The sequence below is a fragment of the Columba livia genome, chromosome 1 (genome assembly GCF_036013475.1).
Source record: "Columba livia isolate bColLiv1 breed racing homer chromosome 1, bColLiv1.pat.W.v2, whole genome shotgun sequence".
Classification (NCBI taxonomy): domain Eukaryota; kingdom Metazoa; phylum Chordata; class Aves; order Columbiformes; family Columbidae; genus Columba; species Columba livia.
In genome coordinates, this window is record NC_088602.1 from 209,466,899 (window position 1) to 209,494,100 (window position 27,202).

A 27,202-nucleotide genomic window follows, 5' to 3' on the forward strand; every position below is an offset into this window, starting at 1 on the left:
TTTTTTGCCTATAGTTCTGCTTTTAAACACACAGTGGAAGATTTTTAAGGATTCTGGTTCATATTCTATTTTATTTAAAGCAGTTCAAAACCAAACAAGGTAAAAGACAACTCCGAGATCTAATAAATATCATTCATCGAAGAACCTCATCCAACAGTGAACTGCACTGGTAGTAAAGACTTGTGGCCATAATTATCACAACATCTACGGCAAAGTGTGAGACTGAAGAGAGGAATGAGGAGATAAATGGTGATGAGACACCTACAATGGTCTGAACACCTACAATGAACAAGTGGTTGTGTTGGGGGCCAACCACAGAACCTCTGGAGAAATCTCTGACCTTTGGGGATCCCCTTTAGCTCCTACAAGCTTTGCTCGCAATTTTGCATTATTTAAACTGTCTTTTGTAAAAACCTACCCTTAAAATGCTACTTTTAATGGGAAAACAAATACATCAACTAAATCTATTCTTTCCTGTTTAAACTTTAAGCCAACATTTTCCAAAAGGTTTTTGTTTTATTTGGAGGGGGCAGTTCTGCGTTCTCATCTCTACTGTAGCTTTTATCCTTTCTTTGCTTTTTTTATGTTCCCCAAAATAAAATACTTGTTTCAAAAGTTTTGTTTTTAAATTTCCCAAAAGAGAAAAAGATGGGGCACTTTTTTTAAAGAGTACAACGTTCCTATTGAAGGCATTGCTGACCTCCCTAGGAAAAACAGTTTAAAAGGTTTGCCTGACCCAACTCTGACACGTCGTGTAGCCACCATAGTTTCGAGATTATTTCCGATTTCAGCAAGAACAGGGTTTAGCGGTGTGAATTGGCCCTTCAGTTCCAGCAGGACAGGGAACTGCTGGAGAGGGTCCAGCGTAGGGCAACAAAGATGCTGAAGGGAGTGGAGCATCTCCCTTATGAAGAAAGGCTGAGGGAGCTGGGGCTCTTTATTTTGGAGAAAAGGAGACTGAGGGGTGACCTTATTAATGTTTATAAATATATAAAGGGTGAGTGCCACGAGGATGGAGCCAGGCTCTTCTCGGTGGCAAACAACGATAGGACAAGGGGTAATGGGTTTAAGCTGGAACACAGGAGGTTCCACTTAAATTTAAGAAACGTCTTCTCAGTAAGGGTGATGGAGCACTGGAACAGGCTGCCCAGGGAGGTTGTGGAGTCTCCTTCTCTGCAGACATTCCAACCCGCCTGGACATGTTCCCGTGCAACCTCACCTAGGCGTTCCTGCTCCAGCAGGGGGATTGGACTGGATGATCTTTTGAGGTCCCTTCCAATCCCAAACATACTGTGATACTGTGATACTGTGTAATTGAAGAGGGCTGGACACAACAATTAACCAGAGCTCTAATACTGGGTTTTCATACTGGCTGTGATTCAACAAGCTCATTCACCCAACACTAAGATTTTCCTAACAGGTTGCTTGACCTTTTCATTACTATTATTTATGGGCCAGTAATGTGCAGCATCTTTTAGACTCTTAAATGAGCGCTGCTGGGTGAAAGGTTGGTATTTTAAGGGAACTTTCTTTTTCCTGAAGTTTATTATCGCTGAATGTAACGCTGTTGACATCTGACATTTATAGAACGTGCTTCACCTCTAGTAATCCCTGAATGTTTTGCAAATGAATGAGATGGATGCTCAGCTGCTACCGATATCGCCAGAAACATCCTAATTCACACTAAATATCTGTATGTGGCAAAGTGAGGTGATGTCCTTAATCACAACAACTGATTCATCTGTAGGAAACAAACTTTTGGACACATCGGTGCTTCTTTATGACTTTGCATGATCTCCAGGAGAGCTGGGGATCCCCAGACCTTGCCTATTTCTTCCACCTTTGTCAGTTTGTCCCATAAATTTATCACCATTCCCTCTCCCTTGAGCTCGTTGACATCCTTAGACAGCCACAGCAACTCAACAGACTTAAGGTGTATCTCAGAAGCTTCTGCCTGCAGGTGGATTATGCTTTAGGAATGGAAGTTGCTGTAAAATCCAAGTGTTCCTTCATGTTTGGTGACTCGTCCAAACCAAGGAATAATTATTCTCAGACTTCGGGAGTGTTGGATATGAATCTGCAGTGTCATTTTCTGTCCTGAGACTATGTAATCCATAAAACAGGAGAATTTTTGATCAACGTTGATGTGAAAACAGCTTTAACCCTGTATTAATATAATAAAGCTTGGGAGAGGACTTGAATAGTCAGGGCATCTTCAGCTTTGGGAAGACCATTGACTGCTTGGGGGTGGGCTCTGCAATGATATTTGCTACCAAGAAAGTAACTCCAGCTCTATATCTAGAACAAAAATCCTGTGTTCTCTGCACCTACCCCAAGCAGCTGTTTTTTTCTGATTTCACCCTTTGTGAACAAAAGTGAGTAAATAATCAAAAATAAAATCAGGCATAGCAGAGGAGTCTCTTACTCTGCCTTACTTCAAATGTGTGAAGCCAAGAACCAAGCAGGAGAATAATTCTGCTGTCGCTACTTTCCAAACTTACATTATTGTCAATATAGTAAAACAGCAGCATCTTGGAGAAGCTGTGGGCTTCGCAGATCAAGCACCACAAGTGTGGCTTTTCAGAGCTGCGCTTCACAAGTATTTATTGGGCTCTCCATTGTGAACTCTTCACTGAGCCACGGAGATATACTCCAAATTTTAATGTATCAGGCTCCTAAAAGCATTTCAAGGCCTGCAACCAAGTTGACGTCAATATTCAAAAAGGAGCATGAAATGGGAAGGAAGGGGAGAGAGTCTGTGGTGTTCCAAGGACTCATATCTTGAAGACAGAACGTAACACAACGTTTACAAAGGGAGTTTGTGCAAGGACACAGTTTGCGGACATGAATTCGAAGATGCTTCTCAAACGTCTCCCTGTAAGGCAAATTTTTGCATCGTTCTTGCTCTTTTCTTTACCTTTATCATCTTCTAACACCCTTCGCAAAGTGTGGACGTCAGAACCAGGTGCAGATATTCAGTAAAGGTCTTTGAAATGCCCTATGCAGAGGAACCGCCGCCTTTGTTCCATTCCTGCTCCCTGCTTGTGTACTCGAGGATCACGTCTTCTCTTCGAGCTGTGACATCACACTGTGAGTCTTTGTTGTTGCCATGTCACAGATTCTGTCTCCCAGGCCATCAACGTGTCCGACCTCGTGGTGACACCATTCAGGCTCAACTCAGCCCATCTCACCAGCTCACGTCAGCTCAGACATTATTGGCATCTCCAGTTTTGGAGTCACCTGCAAGCGTGATCAGGAGTTGTTTTGTTTCTTCTACCCAGTTCCTGATAAAGAGACCAAACAGTGGCAAATCCAGAAGGTCGTCTCTGAAACTCCACTGGAAACATCTCACTGGAATAACCATTCCTGAGGTACAAACGCTTCTTGTTCTCAAACAGATAACTATCTTGTGATCCTGTTGTGTTTTGGTTTGGTTTTTTTTACATTGTTTTGGTTTTTTTTTTTTCACTCAGAACTATATACAGTTAAATGCCTATTAAAATCTGGTGAGTGGGTGGTCAATCTTTCTGCAGTAGTGCAAGACTCACAAAATCCATTCTCCGCAAATTTCTAGAGGCTGGGAGAGCGTACCAAAGAGGTCCCTCAGAAGCAGGATATTGAACAAGATCCACCTTTAGTTTGAGTTGAGATATTTGTTCTTGTTCTTATGTTCCTGTCTACACACATGCAAAATTCAGGTCCGTAAATGAGTAACAAGAGGTCAAGCCCAATAATTTTTATGCAGTGAAATGACCCAATTTTCCCCATTTTTATGTGGCTGCTTTAAAACAGACAGCCGGCAGCTGAGATACATTTCATATCAAAGCAAAAGTCACAATTCACAGCATAAATTGGAGTAACAGGGCCGCTGGGATGTATTCTGAACAGGGATTGTCATAGCACATTTGATACAGACCTCAGGTTCTTGATGTAATGTGTTACTCCATCTAGGAAATGCTTCATTTGTTTTTTCCTCCCAAAGGTGATTTTACATGGTGTTTTCATTTGGGCTTTTGAAAGCAAATGGTGGTAGCATGACATGAAATTTAGCAGTAACTAAATTAGTTACTCCCCAATTGCAACTGCAATGAGGAGAAAAAGAAATAGCTGCTAAAAGAAGAGCTCCATTTTATGTTATTTATTTCACTACCTTGCCTGACTAAGTGTATTGACATACTGCTGCGTGTTGCCAGCATGTAACATGAGGGTAACACAGTCCGTTGAGTTGGATCACATCTGCCTGGGTCATAATGGGATCTAGCATGACACGTTATGACACAGAGCACTTCATTATAGGCTGGAGCGCTTAACTTTGCACACAGACACGTCTCTATTTAGACCATACGACGCTTACGGTGGTTGTGCTATCAACAGATGATCCTTCTGAGCATCTCCACGTTAAACCAGACAAGCTGGGAAGCCAGTCTTTGGTTTATGCTGTGAAGAAGTTTCTCTAAAGCGTGACTCAAAAGCATTTAATTTATGCTTAAGCTCAGCAATGCGCTCGGAAAAGTCAATCCCTCCCCACTGCCCGTAGAGACACAATATAAATACTCACCTCCGTGGGCTTTTTAATATTTGGATATACATTACAGAACAATATTATTAATAATAAAATAATATTAAATATTATATCTAAAATGGTATTATCCTGGCTCCGTATCAACACAACGCACAGGGATAATGTTGATCTTCCTTCTCCCTCTCCTGATTTCATCTAATTTACTATACCAGTGTAATTATGAGTATCGGGACTGCTTGGTTGCCACTGGGAGTTTCAGCTGTGTTCGTGCACGGTGCACCTGCTGTTTTGCTGAATATATCAAGCATGTCCATGTAGACCCCACCTGCTGTGCCGGCCTAATGGCAACAGGACATCGCTGACACTTCTGATCCACTCCAGCTGCTCTTGGCACGACGCCGAGAATGACACTTTTAATGGGTAGGCACGTCAGAAGAGTTGGACACACACAAAAACAGGCAGACACGCAGACTAAAATGCTCGCAAGGCAGATTGTCTGGGTTACATCATTATTACTTTAACTACCCACTCGTGGAAGTAGCAAATACAGTTCTGGAACAACACGGTCCAGGTGGAATTAAGTCTGAAACACCTCCTACACTCGGCGATAACGGACTGTGCGTGGATCAAGTGTGTGTAGGAGCTTTCTGCCAGTTGACATTTTAAATTATTACTACTATTTGTCACTCTCCTAGTCATCAAACAAGTTACAGAGCGTTTCGCCAAAAAGAGATGTACCTTGCCCAAAATATATGCACCTGGGACACTTCCAATGAAATCAGCAATCCATTACAGAATTGCTTTACCCTGGCTGAAAATACCAGGCAAAACCAGAAAATTAAGCACGTCTTAACCTGCTCTACAGCCTTTGAGCTCCTCAGAAGTCATGAAGAGCAAGTGAAGCACCGCGGTGTGTCTGGAGGGTCTGGGCAAGGCTGGACACAGCTCAGGGTGGTTATGACTGATCAGTCGCTCAGCATCGGTCGCTTATCTCAACAGACTTTGCCTTGTCATCAGTGCCTTGTCATTAGTGTCATTAGTGTCATTAGACAGCAAAATTTTAGGGGCTGATGAAGCAAAGATGGCATATTGATTTAGGAAAGGTGGGAAGGTAATGTAGCTGTCAGGACAAATAAGGGATGGGTGGATTTTTTCAGTATTAAGTGAAATAAGGGAGAAAGGGGGAAGCCAAACATGATCTGCAGTTTAATCAGCCAGAATGCAAGAAAAAAAAACGGTGTTATTAAGTGTATTTGTTAACGCAGGTAATAGAAAGAGTTTAGAGGAAAGCGAGTCCTTTGGGAAGTTCGATCTGAATTCTACAGTTTTGGAAGTTGCCCAGTGGAAATTCAAATAAAGTTGTAAACAACCGCAGATGGGTGGAAGGTGAAAATGAATGATGGAATAAACATGGCCCTGACTATGAAACGAGATCTGCCCAAGCAGATAAGTAAGTCACCTAATTTGTGCTCCCCAGATGAAATAATATGTAAATTGAGACCTCAGAAAATGGTAGAAGATGCAAGTCAGAGGATTTGGGCTGGAGAACAGAAGTGCCCGCAAGTCATTGGTGTACAGGGCAGTTTCAAACCTGCCTTGGACCAAAACTACCAGTTGATGGGTAAAAAACAAAATTAAAAAGGATTCCAAAATATAGGAAAAAGTGGGAGGAAGAAGAGTGTAACTGCAAAGAGAGAAACACTCAGAGAGGACCCAGAGAGGTGACAGTGACACCAAGTCACAGAAGCCAAGACAAAGCAGAAACTCAGAAGGAAAGAACATGATGGGGGTGAAAATGAAGCAAAGTTTTGGCCACTCACTCAGGTACGATCCATTCCAAAGGGGTTTCCGTGGAGACAGAGGATGCTGGATGGAACTGGGCAAATGCAGAAGGGAAAAATGAATTCACGAGTGGTACCTGGATAAAAGGAAGATGGGACAATGGCTGGAAATGTAGGTGAATCTTGGAGAGTGTTTTTCGTGGAGGCAAGAGTGGTTTTGGAAGTAGACTTAAAGTAAGCAAGGGAGATGAAAATGTTTGTAGAGCAGACTAGAGAGAGCCAGGGAAGTTGCAGCTGATTTAAAGGTTTGAAAGTGAGGTTCATGCAAAGTTTCAGGTCCCATTTGCACACATCCTATTTGAAAAATTAGGAAAAGCCCCATTTGCACACAAGTAAGATTTTAGACCAAACTGTTTTCAGCTTTATTCCCATCTGAGGTCTGGTCTACAGTAAGCTGATCATGGCAACGTCTGCTTGCTGGAAGGCTTGGGTCTTTCCAAGTCCCCCTATACTTAAATTGGGGTGCCAATTTTATTTAGAGAGCCTAGATTAGCGTACATGGTGCCCAGAGAGAAAAATTAGCTCTCTGCTTCTGCAAATCAAAAGGCAGCAGTGGTTTTATATCCAGGGAGAAGCAATAACAGCAGGGCGTGAGCAGCGGGGTGTGGATTTAATGTGTGATGGAGAGCAGAGTTTAACCACAGCTTCTTGGACAACAGTGGTCAAGGTGCTTTCCAGGGACCAGGAAAACCCAACTGAGTGGCCACCAGATCTTTTCTCCTGCAAACCACAGGAGCAGATTGCCCAAGAAATGAGTCCTGACCCTGTAAGGGACAACAACAAAGTCTTGACCCTCCCCAGCCAAGATTTTCCTTACTTGTTTCAATGAGGACTCAATACAACAGCCAGACAATGTTCATTTTACCCTGTGCCTTCCAAAAACTTACAAACTGGTAGTAAGTTGTAGGCAAAGAGGTGCCACCTCTGCTGGAACAGGCTGGGCTGGGGCATGGCCAGGATGAAGATGCAAAAGGAAGAACGTGCCACCTGTAAATCACATTATAGGCTCCGTGGTTAAGCCCAAGTGCCAATAATCAGCAGTGGGAACGCACCGTTGCGGGTAGCGCCGCCAAAACCAAAGCAAGGTGCTAAATTGCTCTGATTTAGCTGAAATCTCCAGTATATCTGACTAAAAAATACATGATTATAACTGCTCCTCTGTGTCTCTTTCCATGTTCATTTGAAAGAACTATGGCAGATCATAAAACACGGCAGCATCCCCCAAGCCCAGAGGGTTTAATGAAGAATTAAGGAGATTGTAACTGCATCGCTGAAATAATAGGGAGGAAATTAAATTATTCCACCCATATTAAGTGCATATATTCTTGAGCATTTCTGCCAAAATTACTTTGCTAACCCACGGTGTGAAATACAGTCTGTTTTCACATGGGTGCATTAAACAAAGACGCCTGCTACAGTACAACAGCTCTGAAGAGAATGGAAAGGCATCAGGATGAAAAAGCGCTCCCAACGTATGGTTATATCAGCTCTAAATTGTCTCCCAGCTGTTTCTAGCTCCATTAGATGGAAGACTGGGTAATTTATAGAAGTCATTTTTAACAATTCGATTGTTGGTATATATCTGCTGAATTGATTGGCTGGGGAGACAGATCTTTATTTTTATAATAGCAATAACATCCTTTGCAGATTACTGCCCAATTTATCCCTGATGTTAACGGTGCGAGCCAGCAACTATCCATTCATATTATGCCGTGATTTCTTAATTATCAGTCTAATTATAGAGAGGAGCAGAGCCCAGGATGTATGAGATTGGCTGGGCTGGACAAACCACCGAAATTGGGGATCCTGTTCTTTCCTTTTTGACACACTCACGGCTCTGGCTGAGATCAGAGGGATTTAAACACTCAATCTCGAGCATTGTTTTGAAGTTTGCTAATCCTATGTGAGCTAGAGTGATAATTTCCCATTGAAGTCAATGGGAGCTTGGTTATAGATGATATCAGCCGGGGTTTAGAAGATGCGTAGGTGAGGTTCTCTGGGACATGGGTTAGTGCCAGGGCTGGGTTAATGGTTGGACTCGATGATCTTGAGGGTCTCTTCCAACCAAAATCATTCTATGAGTTATATAATGAACCTACTTCTGCATCTAATGATGCTGGAGGAGATCACCCTGAAAAAGAACAAGCTTCCTACTCAAATCAGACGCCTTTGCAGACACATGGGGACGTTCAGAGATGACCAGACCAGTGGGCTGTGTAATTCCTGATGGTGTCTTTGAGGGCAGCCAGTGCCACTTGACTCAGGAGGGTGTTATATTTCTTGGGATGAGTTTGCTCCTGACCTCTGAGCGTCAGGATGTGGTTTATACCTCACGTCCTGAAGATATATGGTCTCCTTCTCCGAGCTCTTTTGGAAGTGTGCATTTATTCCAACTGCCTACTACAAAATAATATTCGCACGTTTGGGTTGAGCCTTCCACATCTCCAGGCCTCAGCACTACCTTGTGGCAGCAAGATTTGCAGATTAGCTAAGAAAACTTTGATAAAATACCTTTTCTCATCAAGTTTGTATTTATCACCTCCCAATTTTATCCCCCTGCTCTCATGGGTTGGGGAACAACTGGGAGTCTCACTCTGCCCTCCATAGGCTTTTTGGTTTTCTGCGTATTTCTGTCATCATTAAATAGATCATAAATCTGATGTACACTCATCTTGTGCATTTTCAGTCACTTAAGAGGGGACGTCACTCAGTGGAATAGCTAAAAAGCTCAGAATTTCCCCAAATAGCGGGCAAACTTGCTATGTTTTGTGCTCTTCAAACTCTAGTCCTCAGTAGCTGAATTCTACTCACAGGTGCTATTTTCAAAAGCCCAATCCCAGGAATGATATTCAGCATTTTCCCGACCTCAGCAAGTGTTTTCTTCAAGCTAGAGTTTGGTGAGAGCAGGTTCAGTCCGTATTCTGGTCACCAAGGGACTCTCCAAAATACTCCGGTTTTATTGCAACGAAAGGATGGAGGAAAGGGGGGAGAGGGTCCGCTGCAGGTAGATCCAAAATTCATGAAAAGTAATAGAACAAATACGTTTTTTCTCATTTTGAGCTTTGGAAATTTTGAAGCAAGAAGGAAAAGCTACTTAACTAGTGATTACTTAACCCCCTCTTGCTCAAAGGAGCGAGTTAGTAGTAGCTTTATAGCGAGCATTCAAAAACAGTGGAGTCATTTACCTTGGGTCCTATTTCCACTCAGACAGCCGATGACGCCACTAATTTGTGTCACACGCGCTTCCTTCTTTCATCTTTTCCTCAAGGGGTGAACTGTTACGTCTTGGGAAGCATTTTATTTTCAGGGGTTATTATTAACCCTTAGATTGTGTGGGGATAGTTTGGAACAGGATCAGAGACTTTTTTTTCTTTTTTCTTCTTCTTTTTAATAAGCATGTATTCTATAGATATTAAAAACCATAGTGTCCACATTGCTTAAATGTCACCAAGCCCAGCAGGCTTACGGTGACATCAATGGCTTGAATACACACATGGACAAGCTCCCCTGGAGTTTATCAGTGCAAATCAAAACAATCTCCACTCAGCTGGTAATCGGTGGCTTGTAAGTGATACTCAAATCCAATTTATTAAAAACACATTTGTTTTTCAAGCACACCAGATTCCTGATTAATTTCCAGCACCGTGGGTTATTTAATGCTGTAGGTTTCATTGTCATTTTTGATTTTCCACAGAGTGCTTGATTGATAGAAGCTATTGTGAGCCTGTTCTTTGAGCACGTTGTTCTTGTCACATAACAATGCGCATCTTATTGATGAAAAGTCAGCGTGCCTTTTATATACGGCAAAATCATCGGGCAAGCTTTGGAACCATGTGCCCAGCATATGCACAAATGAACGAAGGAGCGGTAAATTACACCAGGAAAGTTTAATATTGTAGAAGAGATCCAGTGCCAGTTGAATAGCTAAATTCAGCTGGCGTAACATACCCCAGCAATCCATGACTCAGATGGCAATCAGTATTAGATGCTCTTTTTGTTTTTATGCGACTGCTGAAAGTGTCTGGTACAAAGAGTGCCAATTGATTTTAAATTATATTAGCCTTTTTGTTTGGGTTTCAATAGCTGCTCCCAGCAATGGATTTATAAATCACAGGGCGTAGAGGGTCTTTGGTTCTTCTCTGAGTGGTCTTTTGCTTCATCTTTCTGCCACCCATAGAACTGGAGCCCCTACCAAGCAAACCCCTGTGTCTCTTGGAGACCCGAATCCCTCTGGTGCTCTCTCCACTACTCCAAGGTGTTGCAAATGAAGGGAGCGCAAATTGCACCTTATCGGAATGATGAGATCCTCAGGCATGAAAACCAGAACTGACAGCGTCTCTGTGCTTCTGTCAAAGTAACCTCGCAACTTCACGGGCTGTGACACCGATTTAGCTCATCAAACTGCAGATGTAAAGGTCAGACAAGCGGGAAGCGGAGCTATAGTCCAGAGGAGGAGGTTTCTCACATGCAGAATAGCGATGCTTTTGATAGTAGAGGAAGTAATCTGTGAATATCAATAGGCACATTCACAGGATTTCCAGCCGATGGTATCGTATGAGCTGCAAAAATAAATATGTTCCTTTTGTTGTTAAGGATGAACACAGATATATTTTTGCAAAATTGATTGCAAACTTTACATCTGGAAAAACAGAGTGCATGTCAGTCATAAGCAATGATGCTGTCAGGTTAGTCCTAGAACAGGTAGAGAAAAACATTGAGGTGCTAGAGAGAGTTCAGGGGAGGGAACGGAGCTGGTGAGGGGCTGGAGCACAAGTGTGATGGAGCGGCTGAGGGACCTGGGGGTTCAGCTGGAGAACAGGAGCTGAGGGGAGACCTTCTGATCTCTGAACTGCCTGAAAGGAGCTTGGAGCCAGGGGGGGTCGGGCTCTGCTCCCCAGGAACAAGCGCCAGGAGCAGAGGAAACGGCCTCAAGTTGTGCCAGGGGAGGTTGAGGTTGGATGTGGTATCGTGGGGAACAATTTCTTCCCCAAAGGGCTGTGGGGCATTGGAACAGGCTGCCCAGGGCAGTGCTGGAGTCACCATCCCTGGAGGGTTGGACAGACGGACATGAGGTTCTCAGGGACATGTTTTAGTGCCAGAGTTAAGTTATGGTTGGCGTTGATGATCTTGAGGGTCTCTTCCAACTGAAATGGTTCTATGATTCTATACCTTTTCCTCAGCCACCCCTCTTGCCCCAGTATAAAAATCCATAAAAGGATGATTTCTGTTTTCAGAGCAAACTCTGGAGATGCTCATTTAATACTCGACGTTCTTGTCGAGAACAATGGATTCACACAAATAGAGATGAAAACAAACTTCACTTTTCCATCTCCACTCATGTAGGCTCACCTTTACCTTCTGCCTTCGCTCATGCACCTTTTGTGAACCTTCTAATATGCAAAAGTTGAGAGTCCTAAAATCAAATCCTAAGTTATCCATTTTGTATCAGCCTCACCTCCATCAGTTTTATCCTTTTGCCACCCTATATCTCTGGCAAGCAAACTGTCCTCTCTTGAGGCAATGGCAGAACGATGGCCCTGTGCAGAAGGAGCTTCTGGGAGCATTGAGACCTTACTTAGAAATCTTCTTCAGTACTGAGCAGTGTCAGCTTAGTGCACAGTGAACTGTAATCCTGAGCTCCAAGACCATTTCCAGAAGCAACTGTATGGAGCTGTCACTGGTGGAAATGTGATTTAGTTGAAGACAAAGAGCCTGAGAGTTCTACCAACATCGAATTAAGAAAAAACAGGGAACAGAAAGAGAGAGAGATGAGGGAATCTTTCCTTAAATGTGGTACGATTTAGCTCCAAACATTTTATTAGTGGGTTTTACTACATGCCACGTCCTCTCTCTGTTTATCTGTCTCAGGTTGAAAGGTTTTCATGGCAGAAACAAAACTGTTTGCTGAGTTTGAAAAGAATACCCAGAACCTGTTGCAGGCGAATAGATAGTGATGGTCTCATGGGATGGTGTTGCCAAAGTCTCCTTAGTTGTTTCATCTGGTAACAGCAGAGATGAGCAATTTGTTGACAGATGCTACTAAATGTACTCAAAGCATCAATGTACTTTTCATGTTCAAAGGGCCTGGAAGTTCTCACCCTAATCCCATGGGATCAAATGTAGGACAGAAAACACGGCAGAAGGTGGAGGACAAGAATTAAGTTATACTAGAGTCTAGGAATTTGGAGGATTTTGTGATCAAAATTGCATTTCTCAGACAAATTGCTTTACTTAGACAAACTATTTCTTTAGTCTGTGTGTTTGGACCAGTTTGGGGAAATCTTGTTTATTTGCCATTTAAATCTGCATCATTGTGCTACAGCAAGTCCATTTCATGGGGGCTTTTTAATATTTGGCTTCATTTCCATGGGTGGATCTGTCTTGGCCTGACTTTTGGCGGTTCTTTCTGCTGTCCACGATGAAACTTTCTTGGCTGATCAAGCTGTCTGTAGAAGTGACAAAAAGTCTATTATGTCTACTGCTGCCAGCCAGGGGAGGCGTGTGATTTGGAGCTGAAAAGCAGGGTTTGCTCCCTACTGTTTGGGTATGTGAGGGATTTACTGCTTTTATTTGCCAAACACAGGTTGGTTAGGAGGATGGCTGAGTCAGAATAAGAAAAATGGCTGGAACACCTCACTACCCATCGAAGAAAATGGCTTAAACTTCATCAGCTACAACTCAGCATCCTTGACTCGGGGCTTAACTCCTGCGTGCAGATTCTGAACCTTCCTTAATGAATCGCCCCCTTTCCACAGCTGCTTCGAGCTTTGGCATGAAGTTGTATAAATCTCCTGCTAAAGTCCGTGATTTTCCCAGTGCTGCTAAAGGGAGAACATTAATTACCTGAAATTGTCTGCTCCGCTGAGGCACAGCATTTGCCTACGGCATCACTGATATTCTGATATGAAAGTGATTCCGGCAGATGCCTTCCTTTCCCCTTCTTAAAAATTCCCCCCTGCACCCCTCAGCATAAAAACCCCCAAACTTTTAGATTAATCAAGATAGAAATTGCACTCCTGGGAGAAAAGAAATTCTCTATGTCTCAAGAAAAAATGACAATCCCCCCTTGCTACTGTGCTGCAGTCCAGTGCTGAGGCTTCGACAGGCGTGCGGCGAACTAAGACCCAACAGATTGCCTCCTTTTAAATGGAGACGTAGCAATGCATCAAACATGCAAATGTGCGCTGGTGCTGCGGCTCCTTTCTAGGATATTTGCCCAAGGGAGCCGAGCAGCTGCCCGCCGGAGCCTTTGATAGTTTTAGCACAGAAAATCTATTATTCATACACACACACGCTCTGAACCGAGGATTAACGTAGCTTCCTAGTTGGGCAAGGATGTTCCAATGGTATTCTAAACAAGAGGGGAATTGCCAGCTGAAGTAATAGGGTCTGATTTGGGTCAGCATTTGAGAGAAGCAAAGCGTGGTGTCTCCCAGGTGCCACTTGTCACAGGATGAGCGGTAGATGAGGCTCTTAGGGACATGGTTTAGTTCTAGATTTAGGTTGTAGCTGGACTCAATGATCTTAAGGGTGTCTTCCAACCAAAATGATTCTATGACTGTCTTTCTGAGAAGCATATGGTTTGAGCGTGCTGACTGTGCTTCACTATCCCTATGATGGAGTGAGATGGAGAGCTGACCCTCCTTCCAGCCCTCCATGTGTACGTGTCCTCCTGGGATTCCTAAACCATTCGCATGTTTTCTCACCCAAGGCACCTTCGGGAGTGCCTTAGTCCCATAGAAGAAACACATCTTCACGCCAACACAGCTGCAGTGTGGCCATCGAGACACAGTTCAGGTGCAGAGCTTGTATCTAGAGAAAATAGAGTTCTTCACACTCCATGGCTGGTCTACTTGAGTATCTCAATGTTTATATCCATCTAGTTATAGTCTCTGGTATTATTACCTCAGTTTTACAACCAGACACCAGCAAAAGAGATGAAATCACAGAATCACAGAATGGTTGAGGTTGGAAGGGATCTCTGCAGGTCATCTGCTCCTAACCCAGTATCTGAAGTAATGAAATATCATTGGAAGTCTTTGGCTGAGTAGATGATTGCATCCCCGTGTCCATAGTCACACTAATTAAAGCCTCTACAGGGTTGCATGACATTTAATTTTACAGGTGGCTTCTTAATGATGAATTATGAGAACAAAATGGAGCTTGTTCACATCATCCTATCCCATGGATTGACAGGAGTGTCCTCGCTTTCTTATGCCCTCAAACTCTTGTTCTCCATCCTTTTTCTCCCTGCAATACCGTTATTTAGCATGATTCCCATCAGACAGCTGCCCCCCTGCAGTGCTGGTCCAGCTCTGGGTCCTCAGCACAGGACACACATGGACCTGCTGGAGAGGGGCCAGAGGAGCCACAGGAATGACCCGAGGCTGGAACAGCTCTGCTGGGAGGACAGGCTGAGAGAGCTGGGGTGTTCAGCTGGAGAAGAAAAGCTCCGGGGAGACCTTAATGCAGCCTTTCAGTGCTTAAAAGGGGTCCATAAGAAAGATGGGGACAGACTTTTGAGCAGGGCCTGTTGTGATAGGACAAGGGGTGATGGTTTTAAACTAAAGGAGGAAGATTCAGGCCAGACATGAGGAAGAAATTGTTGGCCCTGAGGGTGGTGAGAGCCTGGCCCAGGTTGGCCAGAGAGGTGGTGGATGAACCATCCCTGGAGACATCCCAGGCCAGGCTGGACGGGGCTCTGAGCAACCTGAGCTGGTGAAGATGTCCCTGCTCATGGCAGGGGGGAACTGGGGGAGATTTGAAGGTCCCTCCAACCCAAACTATTCTGTGATTCTATGATTCTACGTGCCCCCTTGCTGTCCTACCCTACTAGTGGTGGAAGGTGTGGAGCACGGATGTGGGAAAATGTGAGCTGGGACATGAGAGAAGGGCGGGGAGAAAGGGAGATTTGTAGTACTGTCTGAAAGGGCTTTTTCTTGGAGCTGGAAAGGAGAAGGATGGTGGAGCAGAGCTCCCTCCTGACAACAATCACGCTCTATCTGAGCACCGAGGATTGTTCATCTGATAAAAAAGGGGCAAACCAGGCCAGAGCGATGAGATGAAGTGGCTGATAGTGCTGTCATGCTGATGTCCTCAAATATGTCTGTCAAACAATTCATGTTCACAGCACACTTCAGGGTTGAAGAAGTAACTTTGGCTGTTCACAATTGAGGAGACTGTGAGACCCTCATAGCACAAATGAGACTAAAGTGAAAAAAGCCCGTGTGGGGGCCTCTAGCCTTGGGTCCTTCTTAAACAGGACAGATGAGGTTTGCGTCTTTCTGTAGAACCTCTTTGACATTCTGATGCTGCCTTTTAAATTCATCAATAAAACCCTATTTAGTTGATCATCCAAATTTCCCTGAAATTCTGATTTCCCCAGAGCACCTTGCTAAGAGTGCAAAACTAAAGGGGAAAAAAAGGAGAAAGCACTAGTTTTTTTCTCTTTAATGAATTCATTTGCTGGTGTTCAACTCACAGATTTGCTATTAATGTTAAATTAGCTGGATAAATTAGCTAATTATGTAAAGTGTGTACAACATTCTCCATTTGGGACAACTGGCAAAGAAAGGCTACTCAGCTAAACTGGTGAAGAAACAACATTTTGAACTAAATGAATCAGAAATACTGGAAACATTCAAATCAATTGGACAGTGGCCTCTGTCCAGTATCCTGATGAATAAACGGCCACATGTTTTTGAGGGAGCTGGATTAATATGCTATATATGTTTACATTTTTAAGATACATATTAGAGATTGTTTATATATTTGCACTAACTTTATACAGGTAAGTAAACAGGAGAGTCCTTGCTAGTGTTAATTAACCCAAATTAGCTCTGCAAAGAAAGGTTATTCAAAGGAAAGTGACGCTTACCTGACTGCACAATGTCATTTAGAGAGCTATATCTTACCCAGCAGCAGGGGTATTTATATCTTACCCGAATGCACTGTGGTTACACAAACAATAATATATTTTGGGCACCCAGGTATTTCACTGATGTCCTGCAGATTTTGAGTGGTTCACTTTAAGCTTGTATCTTCAAAAATGTGGACTGTATATCACAAAATATCACAGAATCACAGACTGGTTGAGGTTGGAAGGGACCTCTGGAGATCATCCAGTCCAACCCACCTGCTAACGCAGGGTCACCAGAGCAGATCACACAGGAAGGTGTCCAGGTGGGTTTGAATGTCTCAGAGAAGGAGACTCCACAACCTCTCTGGGCAGCCTGGGCCAGGCTCTGGCACCTCAAAGGAAAGAAGTTTCTCCTCATGTTCAGATGGAACCTCCTGTGCTTCAGTCTGTGCCTGTTGCCCCTCATCCTGTCGTTGGGCACCACTGAACAGAGTCTGGTCCATCCTCTGACACCCACCCTGAGATATTTATAACCATTGATGAGATCCCCTCTCAGCTTCTCTTCTCCAGCTGAACAGCCCCAGCTCTCTGTCTCCTCATCACAAAGAAGCTCCAGACGCCTCAGCATCTTCGTATCGTACCACTGGACTCCTCCAGTAACTCCTTGTCCTTCTTAAACTGGGGAGCCCAGAACTGGACACTGAACTCCAGATGTGGCCTCCCCAGGGCAGAGCAGAGGGGGAGGAACAACCTCCCTGAGCTGCTGGTCACACTTTTCCTAACACACCCCAGGTACCATTGGCCTCTTGGCCACAAGGACACATTGGTGACTCATGGTCACTCTGTTGTCAACCAGAACTCCCAGGTCCTTCTCTGCAGAGCTGCTTTCCAGCAGGTCCACCCCAACCTGTACTGGTGCCTGGGGTTGTTCCTCCCCGGATGGGGGAAAGGGGTCTCCTAAAGCTTGAACAGTTCCCTCCAGTGTGGGCAAAAAGTATTGGCAGAAGGGCAGAAAATGGCTTTGAGCTTAGACAAGTGCAGCCAAATCCAAGACAATGTAATTCTTGGAGTTAAGTTGCCGATGGAAATGACTCACTGCATCCCTCTGTGTCTTTTGCATTCAGGCAAGATACAGAACTTTCTTTGACTGGCATTTGTTGACATTTTAGCATAAATTTACACTTTTTCAAGTCTGCAAAAGCCAACAAATCTCATTAAAAAACGATATCGATACACCGTTGTGCCACCTTGCTCAGGATGCAAATTCAGTTTCTCTGTGTTGCAGGACCCTGTTGAGCAAACATATGTCGTGGCCTTTGAATATAAAACTGGCAGATGTCTAATTGACCTGAATAAATTTCCAGCATATACCAGAATGGGTCAGTAGAAGGTCTTAGAATCCCCCACCAAATTTTAATCAAAACAAATGAGATTAACATGTGAATGCAGAGATGAGTTATATGACGCAGAAAACGCTGGGAAGCTCTGCATTTAGAACCACAGGCAATTAATTCAAATGCAATTTTATCTTCCTGGAGCTCCAGAGAACTTTACTGGTTGTGCAGCAACACAGAGGTTGAAGCATTGAAGAAATAGCCCAGGTGGACCCCATCCCAGCAAAAAGCATGGAAGATTTCTCTCTCTGGAGCTAATTGTCCGAGTTAAGAAGGAGGTACTAGGGATAGACATGTCATGAAGTGAAGTTCCTTTAAAGATCTGAGCCAGAAAGCCACTCAGCCCCGCAGGACAGAAGTCCTTTGTTAGCACTGAGCTGCCTGCACTTGGAGGAAAACCAGAACCAGACATAACCCAAGTGATGTTGTCATACTTGTGCTTCCTCTTGCAGCTCCTCCCGACATGGTGGAAAGTGTCCTCCCAGCCCGGAGCATTTGAATGCAGATGTATCTGGAATATGTATTAAAATATTCGGAAAAGAAGCAGGGCACTGTCGAGTTGCAGGATCAGATATGGTAGAAAAATTTCTGATGCCATCATGCGAGGGAGGAATTAGGTCTGGTGTATGAGTAGAGAGGACGGGTGAGGCAATATTGGGCATCAGACAAGGGAATGCTGCCCAATGCACCTTTTTACAGCCTTAGGTGCTGGCACCAACAGCCCCCATAGCAGACTGGTGTCCACAGGCTGATCAGTGTAAGGGTTCGTCAAAAATGGACAGTGTGATTGTCGTTAATGCGACCATCAGCTCTTCTACACAACATTTGTAGTGACAGCATAGTACAGGAATATGAGAAATTATGAGGTTGGTGTGTGGGCCTGGGGCATCACATCATATTTTCACCATCTCCCCCTTACTTACACTCATCAGCTGTAGATAAGACCCAAGCTTGGGTGTCAGAGGATGGACCAGACTTTGTTCAGTGGTGCCCAACGACAGGATGAGGGGCAACGGGCACAGACTGAAGCACAGGAGGTTCCATCTGAATATGAGGAGAAACTTGTTTCCTTTGAGGTGCCAGAGCCTGGCCCAGGCTGCCCAGAGAGGTTGTGGAGTCTCCTCTGGAGACATTCAAACCCACCTGGACACCTTCCTGTGTGATCTGCTCTGGTGACCCTGCGTTAGCAGGTGGGTTGGACTGGATGATCTCCAGAGGTCCCTTCCAACCCCAACCACTCTGTGATTCCGTGATTCTTGTAATTACAACAGGTAGTTGTGCCAACACCATTGTTCAAAGCACTGTACAAACTCAGAACGTTTGCTACTTGCGTTGAAGAGTTTGCAGCCTCCATTGGTAACGCAAGGGACGTGTCTGGACTGTTTGAAGGTACAATTAAGCATGGTGCTTCTCTTGTTGCCGTACTTCATCCCTGACATTTTGGGTTGAACTCTTGCTATAGCTGGTAGAGTCTATACCAAAATAGCAACTGAACTCAGCACATTCTGCATGGCTTTTACCTCATGAAAATATGAGTTTCCACTCAATATTTCTAATTGCCAACACTGATTTTTGTATTTGGAATCAAGCTTGAAGTAGCTTGAGTAGTTATGTTTTTTAAGGAGTAGTTATGTTTTTTATTACTTCCAGTGCAGAGAACAGTTGTGGACCAGGGTCCTCTCATACCAAACCTTAAACACTGTGTAAAATGTGTCAAACTGGTCATAACTAAGAAACTGTTGAACCTCTGAGGCATTTATTGTTTGGGTAGCTACTCTGAAAATTTAAGATTTCAGTTCGAAGCTTACATCATGTTTAAAAACATTTTGCTTTTGGACCTTCACCTTCTAAAGAACTCATCCAAGCCATCATATTTTACTAGATAGTGTGATTCTAGAGGGGGAAACTATTGAAGTGAGGGAATACAAGAGACAGGAGCAAATTCATTTCACTTGGGTGTACTTTCTTGTCACCGTGATGGCCCTCAAGCACGTCCATCTGTCTGCGTGACTGAACCTCTTGAATGGAATGAGTTCTGCCCAACAAAAGGTTACAGACTGGCTTGCGGTGAGGAGAACCACATCATTCGCTTTTGCTCTTTCAGCGAAGATATGGAGGAAAAACCCATCAATCCAAGCCAGTTATGGGTAGTACAGGCACTACAACAAGAGAGAAATCCAGTCCCAAATCAGCAAATAGATATTTCAGGCAAAAGTAAGTAAGGTGGAGAAACAAATGCATGGGGCAATGTAAATTCTTGCTTCAGAGCACATAAGGAATCAGCACCAAGGAAGGAAGAGGACCCAGGAGTCCCGCACTTGAGGTGACATGGGATGGAGCCTGAAGACGTCCCAGTAAGAAGGGGATGGCTGGACCATCAGCTCCACTGAACTCGGGTTACTCTGCATTAAGAGGGAGCTTTTGCCAAATTTCATCAGGTTTAAGTGAAGATAAATTTGCCGTTTCATCAGAGTTTTGACTTCTGTTGCAGGATCTAAGCAAGCAAACGCACAGCAAGGCGAAACGCCCTTTGAACCCACTGGGAAAATTCGCATCAACTTTTGACCAGAGAGCTGCCATGTGAGCTGAATGTGAATTCAATCAGATCCTTTTTGGCATGGCTTCCAAAGCAGGGAGGAAAATTGGGCGACTGGCAGAAATCTGCCAGGTTTGAACAGGGCAGCCAGGAGCTGGGAGAAGGTAAAGCGTAGAAATGTGGGTGTTTGCTATTTCCTGCATTATTCGGTGTGTCAATCCGACACAGTAACTTGGAATGCGAAGAGACAGCGTATTCAGATTTAGCAAAGCCCGTTACATTTACAAAAACTCAGGAGAGATGTCCCAGCAAGACGGTGATGTAATAACTACAAGAAAATGTATTTTCAAAAAGGATAGGCCCTAAGCTAAACTGTATGCACCAGGGGATGTCTCCGCACAAAGCCTCAGTTATTACTTTCTTAAAATCCTCATTACATTTCCAGCTCTATAAAAACTGAGTAATTACTGTCTTCAATTACCTCTTGGCGCCAACTCGATTAATGTCCTTTACACCGATTGCTTTTTGAATTGTTGGAGAGAAAAGATGATCTGGGTCAACTCTGTAAATGGTCTTTTCAACGTCTTTTTAGCTTAAAAGTAGGGACTCGTGTTTTCAGGGAAGGGCCATCACTTTATTGCTCAGAGGAGGTGTAATGGATGGACTGTAGGGAGCCAGACTTTCACAGGATCACAGAATCCCAGAATGTCAGGGGTTGGAAGGGCCCTGGAAAGCTCATCCAGTGCAATCCCCCCATGGAGCAGGAACACCCAGATGAGGTTACACAGGAAGGTGTCCAGGCGGGTTGGAATGTCTGCACAGAAGGAGACTCCACAACCTCCCTGGGCAGCCTGGGCCAGGCTCTGCCACCCTCACCAGGAAGAAGTTCCCTTCCTAAATTTAAGTGGAACCTCTTGTGTTGCAGTTTGAACTCATTACCCCTTGTCCTATCACTGGTTGTCACCCAGAAGAGCCTGGCTCCATCCTCCTGACACTCACCCTTTATGTATCTGTAAACATGAATGAGGTCACCCCTCAGTCTCCTCTTGTCCAGCTCCAGAGCCCCAGCTCCCTCAGCCTTTCCTCACACGGGAGATGCTCCACTCCCTTCAGCATCTTTGTTGCCCTGCGCTGGACTCTCTCCAGCAGTTCCCTGTCCTGCTGGAACTGAGGGGCCACAACTGGACACAATATTCCAGGTGTGGTCTCCCCAGGGCAGAGCAGAGGGGCAGGAGAACCTCTCTGACCTACTGACCACCCCCTTCTAACCCACCCCAGGTACCATTGGCTTCCTGGCCACAAGGGCCCAGTGCTGGCTCATGGTCACCCTGCTATCCCCAGGACCCCCAGGTCCCTTTCCCCTACGCTGCTCCCTAATAACAGGGTCCAAAATTTAGGTGATTCCAGTGGATCAGCCATTTGAGGTGTTTTTTTCTCTCTCTTTCCCTGCAAACGCCCTTGCTTTAAACCCTTGGGAACTAAGCTAGAGAGATGACACTAAGTGGGAGGATCAATGGTTGTCTATAGTGGCTTTAATAATTAAAGCTATTGAGCCATTTTGTCTTGGATCAACAAACAGGGCTAACAGGTCACTCATGCTGGCCTTGTAAATTGATTATTTTTCTACAGACAATATTAGGGTCAGGGGGCTTGACTGACCTGCTCTCCCAGGTCTTGGTATAAACAACCGTTGATTGGGACCATCTGGCCACGATTTGGCTCAGAACATTCATTATTCTCAGCAGGAAAATGCATTTATCTTCTAGCAGAAGTGAGCGGTGTGATGCCGCTGAGGTTTTGTCCCCTTTGAGCAGGACTCTGCACCGTGGAATGGCAGGAAGGGGATTGTCCCACGCTGCTCTGCGCTGGAGTGGCCTCACCTGGGGCATTCACTGTGTGCAGGGCTGGGGACACAGGAGAAAAAGGAGATAAAGATACTGGAGAGTGTCCAGAAGAGGCTACAAAGTTCGTGAAGGTTTTGGAGGGGAAGCCGTATGAGGAGCTGTTGAAATCACTGGATTTGTTCAGGCTGGAGAAGAGGAGACTGAGGGCAGAGCTCATGGGGCTGCAGCTTCATCACAAGGGGAGCAGGAGGGGCAGGGCTGAGCTCTTCTCTTTAGTGACCAGTGACAGAACCCAGGGAATGGCAGAAGATGTGCCAGGGGAGGGTCAGTTGGACATGAGGAAAAGGTTCTTCACCCAGAGGTGCTGGACACTGAACAGGCTCCCCAGGGAGGTGTCACGGCCCCATCCTGACAGTGTTCAAGAAGAGACTGGACAACGTGCTCAGACACACGGTGTGACCTATGGGGTGTCCTGTGCAGGGACAGGAGTTGGACTCAATTATTCCTTCCAACTCAGGACATTCTGTGATTCTATGATCATTTTGGGATTTGTGTGCTGTGCTGGGCAAATGCTCTAGGAAACTTTATCAGCCGCTCATCTGCTTCAGCATCCAGTACTGACCCAGTGAGGCAAACACAGGAATATCTTCAACTGTCAGGGCATGATCTGGAAGGGGATGGAGGGAAGGAGGGAGTGGACCATGGACACTTGACCAATGTTGGGGATGCTCCTAAATGACTTGACCTGTCCTAGGAAATCTCACACTGCAACTTGGCCTCCTGCCCCCAAAGCCCCTTCCCTGGCCCTGTTGGCATCTGGCCAGTCACTGTGAGGAAGCCTGAGCCAATCTCCCAAAACACCACAGGATTAGGTGACCTGCAGGTCTCCTGGCTCCTTCCCTCAGCACATCAGGGAGTGATCCATGGACCACTTCCAGAATCCAGGTTGAGTCTTTCTCTCACATCACAATTTTCCTTCTTCCTTGTAAAATCAGCCAAGCAATTCTCTTACCTTCCTGATCCAGGATTTTTTAGGGGGCCCATCTCTCTTCTCCAAAGGTTTCCACACTTCTGGCTGCTCGCTGCAGCTCCAGGGCATCACCTTGGCTAATCCATCCTCCATCATGCAGCCACGCAGATGCCTCCAGCTAAAGACCCCACTGGTTTTTGCAAGCTGTTTTTCGGAGTCACCTGGGTCAAGATCTTCAACGAAACCAATCCACCAGGCTCTTGTTTTAATTTAAAGAGCCAATCACTGCTAGCACTAATTGGAGGGATACTGTGTGCTAAAGACTCCAGCATTTCTGCTGTGTCTCAGGCAGGGTTTGCAACTGGCACTGAGCATCACATTGTGGGTGCTGCCCTATTTTATTCCCCCCAGATAGATGTTTAAAGGTCTTACACGCACAACTACGTGATCTGCAGTTGCTTTCTGACTGTGGCAGACATTTTTCCATTTATCTGGAGTTTGGTGTCCAGTTCTGGGCTCCCCAGTTTAAAAAGGACAAGGAATTACTGGAGGGAGTCCAGTGGTGGGACATAAAGATGCTGAAGGGTCTTGATCATCTTTCTGATGAGGAGAGACTGAGAGAGCTGGGGCTGTTCAGCTGGAGAAGAGAAGCTGAGAGGGGATCTCATCAATGGTTATAAATATCTCCAGGGTGGGTGCCAGAGGATGGACCAGACTCTGTTCAGTGGTGCCCAATGACAGGATGAGGGGCAACGGGCACAGACTGAAGCACAGGAGGTTCCATCTGAACATGAGGAGAAACTTGTTTCCTTTGAGGTGCGAGAGCCTGGCCCAGGCTGCCCAGAGAGGTTGTGGAGTCTCCTTCTCTGGAGACATTCAAACCCACCTGGACACCTTCCTGTGTGATCTGCTCTGGTGACCCTGCGTTAGCAGGTGGGTTGGACTGGATGATCTCCAGAGGTCCCTTCCAACCCCAACCATCCTGTGATTCTGTGATTACACTACAAGCCTCGGAGACATAGTCCAAAAACCCGTCTCCTCCTCCCACCTGTTTCCATGTGGCAGGGGAAGTTCAGCCTAAAAAGAGTTCTGCAGTCCCTGACGATTAAGGTTAGTTTATAATGCCAAATCCAGATATGAGTTGCCAAAGGTCTTATTTGTCTAAAGGATTTTCAAGCATAGACAATCCAAAATTCACTCCTTGCAGCACAATAACGCAATCCCCAGCAGAATATTATTCCGTGGTTGGGTTTCATGGTATTACAATCTCACCTGTCTGTATTTTGATAGTCGGGTCTTGGTGTTTAACTCAACACTCTCTTGTGCTCTGGCTATGTCCTCATTCCTTCACCAGGCCCCCAGTGCCACTTTTCTAATCAAGGCTTCTTGCGTCCCTTGATCTCAGCCTGAATTTTCTCTCTTTTCCTTTCATACCTGCTTGAGTTTGGAACACCGGAATTTTACATGCCAGATTTTGATTTTTTTGTTAATGTTTTGCTCATTTTGACACAGAGCCCTGGTGAAAGCATATGCTACTGTCTTTCTGCTGTCCCAGTTAACACAGATCTTCACTACCAGAGATGTCAATCTGGAATATATCACTGCAGAGAAAAAAATCTATGTTTAAAAAATATATATAGGAAATTTAGATATTAGTGAGCTAATGCAATTCAAAGAACTTCAGCTCAGGACTGAAAAATAACATCTTTCCCCTCTCCTGAGTGCTTGTAGACTTCAGTTTGGGTTGGATGTTCCCCAGGAGGGAAGGGGTTTGAATGGTCACTTCTTCCTTTGACAGGGGCTCACACGCTGAGTGGACAACACTTAAATCCATCTAGGGGTGCATTGGATGGGGAAAAGGTACCTTAACATCATATTTTTTAAAGTGAGAGACAGAACGTAACTTCGTTCTGGGTGAGAACAAGGGCCGTGAGGAGCTCTGCTGGGGTGAAGATGCTTCTGAGTTTCGAAATGAAAACTTTATGCATCAAGGGATAGCTATTGTTGAAAATGTAGGCACTTAGAGAGGCTGCAGGGATTTTCATAGAATTATAGAATAGTTTGGGTTGGGAGGGACCTTCAAAGGTCATCTAGTCCAACTCCCCTGCCATGAGCAGGGACATCTTCACCCAGATCAGGTTGTTGCTTCTTTTGAAGAAGAGAAGTTTGCTGCAATCCGCAAGGTCCATCGTTGTCACACAGGGAGATCTATGGAGGAGAGAGCTGGATCCAAATTATCGGGGTTTCAGGTGTGTGCCAGCATCCCTGCTCCATTTACCGTGCTGCCTCCAGACCTTGTTCTGTGTTTGCTGCTCTTTCTCGGCTCAGGGAGACCCGAGCATTGGGGAGCAGCATGAAAACACAGGGAAAGAGTGAAGCCAAACAAAAGAAATAAACCTCTGGATTTCATTTTCATTCACGTTGATTAATATTTCAAGCTGTGGTGGGTATAAAATACTCATAGGTATTCTAGCCCTTTCTGACCTCCACTGAAGTCGGAAATACACTGAGAAAAGTATCGACCCCCATGGCTTTTCCTGCCATCACATCCCAGTGACTTCTGGACCCACTGAACTAAAACCACTTCAGATAAATGGATTCTTTACTGAAAAGGCAGCAGCACTTTTCCAAACCTTCCAAAATTTACTGAGCTTGTAATGACTGCAGCCGGTTGCTGAGACTGTGATTGGGCGATCAAGATGCTCGTAACCCAAGGCTACGCATTTATTGCTTTTTTCCGTTGGAAAAATTAAAGTGTGTGTTATATCTTCTCTGGTTCCTGTTTACCTCGGTGAGAAAAGCACACAACGATGGCTCTTCACTGTTCTGGGCTTTTTGACTCTTATCATCTGCCCAAATCCATGGTCTATGGCTGGTTTGTTGAAAGCCCCGTGTGCCCATGGGCCAGTCTGCTCTCTGGAACGGTGTCCCATGGTGACCCATGGGGGCATCTTGCTGCTAATAAAGGAGAATTTCAGAAGAGCACAAGTCTAGAATGAATATTTGTTCTCATCATCACAAGACATGCAGGTTCTGGATATGTAGACAAAGCTCAGAGAGATTCATAGCCAAATTTTGTCAAGTCGCGTGCATTGGCTATGAGACATAAAGAGTTTGCCTCCTGCATCCCACTCCTCCAAAGCCAGGTTTATATTTCATGCGCTTGCAGCACAACTCCCTATTTTGTGTGAATATCTGGGACACCAGAAAAGATTATTGCATGCTAAAGGCCCTGTAATGGGTTAAGAATTCATTTAACCTGCGATGTTCTTCACATCACTCAGCCTCAGATTATGTCGTTGCACGAAGGAGTCGCAGCCACCGGAGCAGAAGAAGGTTGAGAGGTCTGGAAATCTTCTGACATAGTGAGGTCAAATGGCCGGAGGTTTGGGCAAGACATATGAAAACAGGACACAATTTCAGTAGGAAGAACAAACATCTGTTGGAGGAGGTTCTGATGGGTGAGTAGCCCATCAGCTGGTCTTGCAGTGGTTTTGCAGAACTCACTGCATGAAGTCCCCTGGTCTAAGTTATACAAAGTCATCACCGTGTCCACCTCTCACCTTAAGAGCAATGAAACCAATATAAATTCCACAACTTACATTTCAGCCTTCACTGAGGTGTATTTTACTATCCTGCTTAATTATGCTACATAAATCTCCACTATACCATGGTTAAAATGTGGCCTCTGCCCTGGTGAGTTTATCATTTAAATAGATGAGACACATGAGTTTAAGAAGGAAAAGGATATAACACGGAAACCAGCACCACGATGACTTGTAAATTTACGTTGTGTCATTATAATTTTTAAAATATTGATGGAAGAGATTAGTGAAATGTAGAGATTTAAGAAGAGAGGATGTAATGGAAAGGCAGGAGATGAATTCGGGCAGAATGGGGAATGGAGGGCAGTAGTGAAGGGGTGATGAAAGACAGAAAAAGAAGGGGTTGAATGGTCTTCAGCACCTGAATGCTTATTTTCAGCACTTTTTGTGACAGACACGTATTAGTTTGTGACAGATGCCTATTAGTTGTGCTGACCTAATTTTTCAGCAGATCCCTGGAGCTGGGTACTCCTTGAAATGTTTATTCTTCTCCAAACCCACAAAGACCATGGGGGAAAAAGAAATATATACATTTTTTTTTGCATGAAAGGGGAATTGTTAAAAACCAACACCAGTTGCACCGATGCCATCTTTAAAGTAGATGTGAAAAGACCTTTCAGTTAACTTTATT

The 27,202-nt window shown here is 44.7% G+C and overlaps 1 long non-coding RNA gene across 1 annotated transcript in view; it reads left to right on the forward strand.

The window, feature by feature from the left end:
• Positions 1–1,137: 1,137 nt before the first annotated feature.
• The window catches only part of LOC110360074 (uncharacterized), a 31,673-nt gene continuing 5,608 nt past the window's right edge, over positions 1,138–27,202 (forward strand). The window contains exons 1-2 of the long non-coding RNA XR_002415717.2: positions 1,138–3,371; positions 26,251–26,427. This is a non-coding gene — a long non-coding RNA (uncharacterized LOC110360074). The remainder of the gene's footprint in view (positions 3,372–26,250; positions 26,428–27,202) is intronic.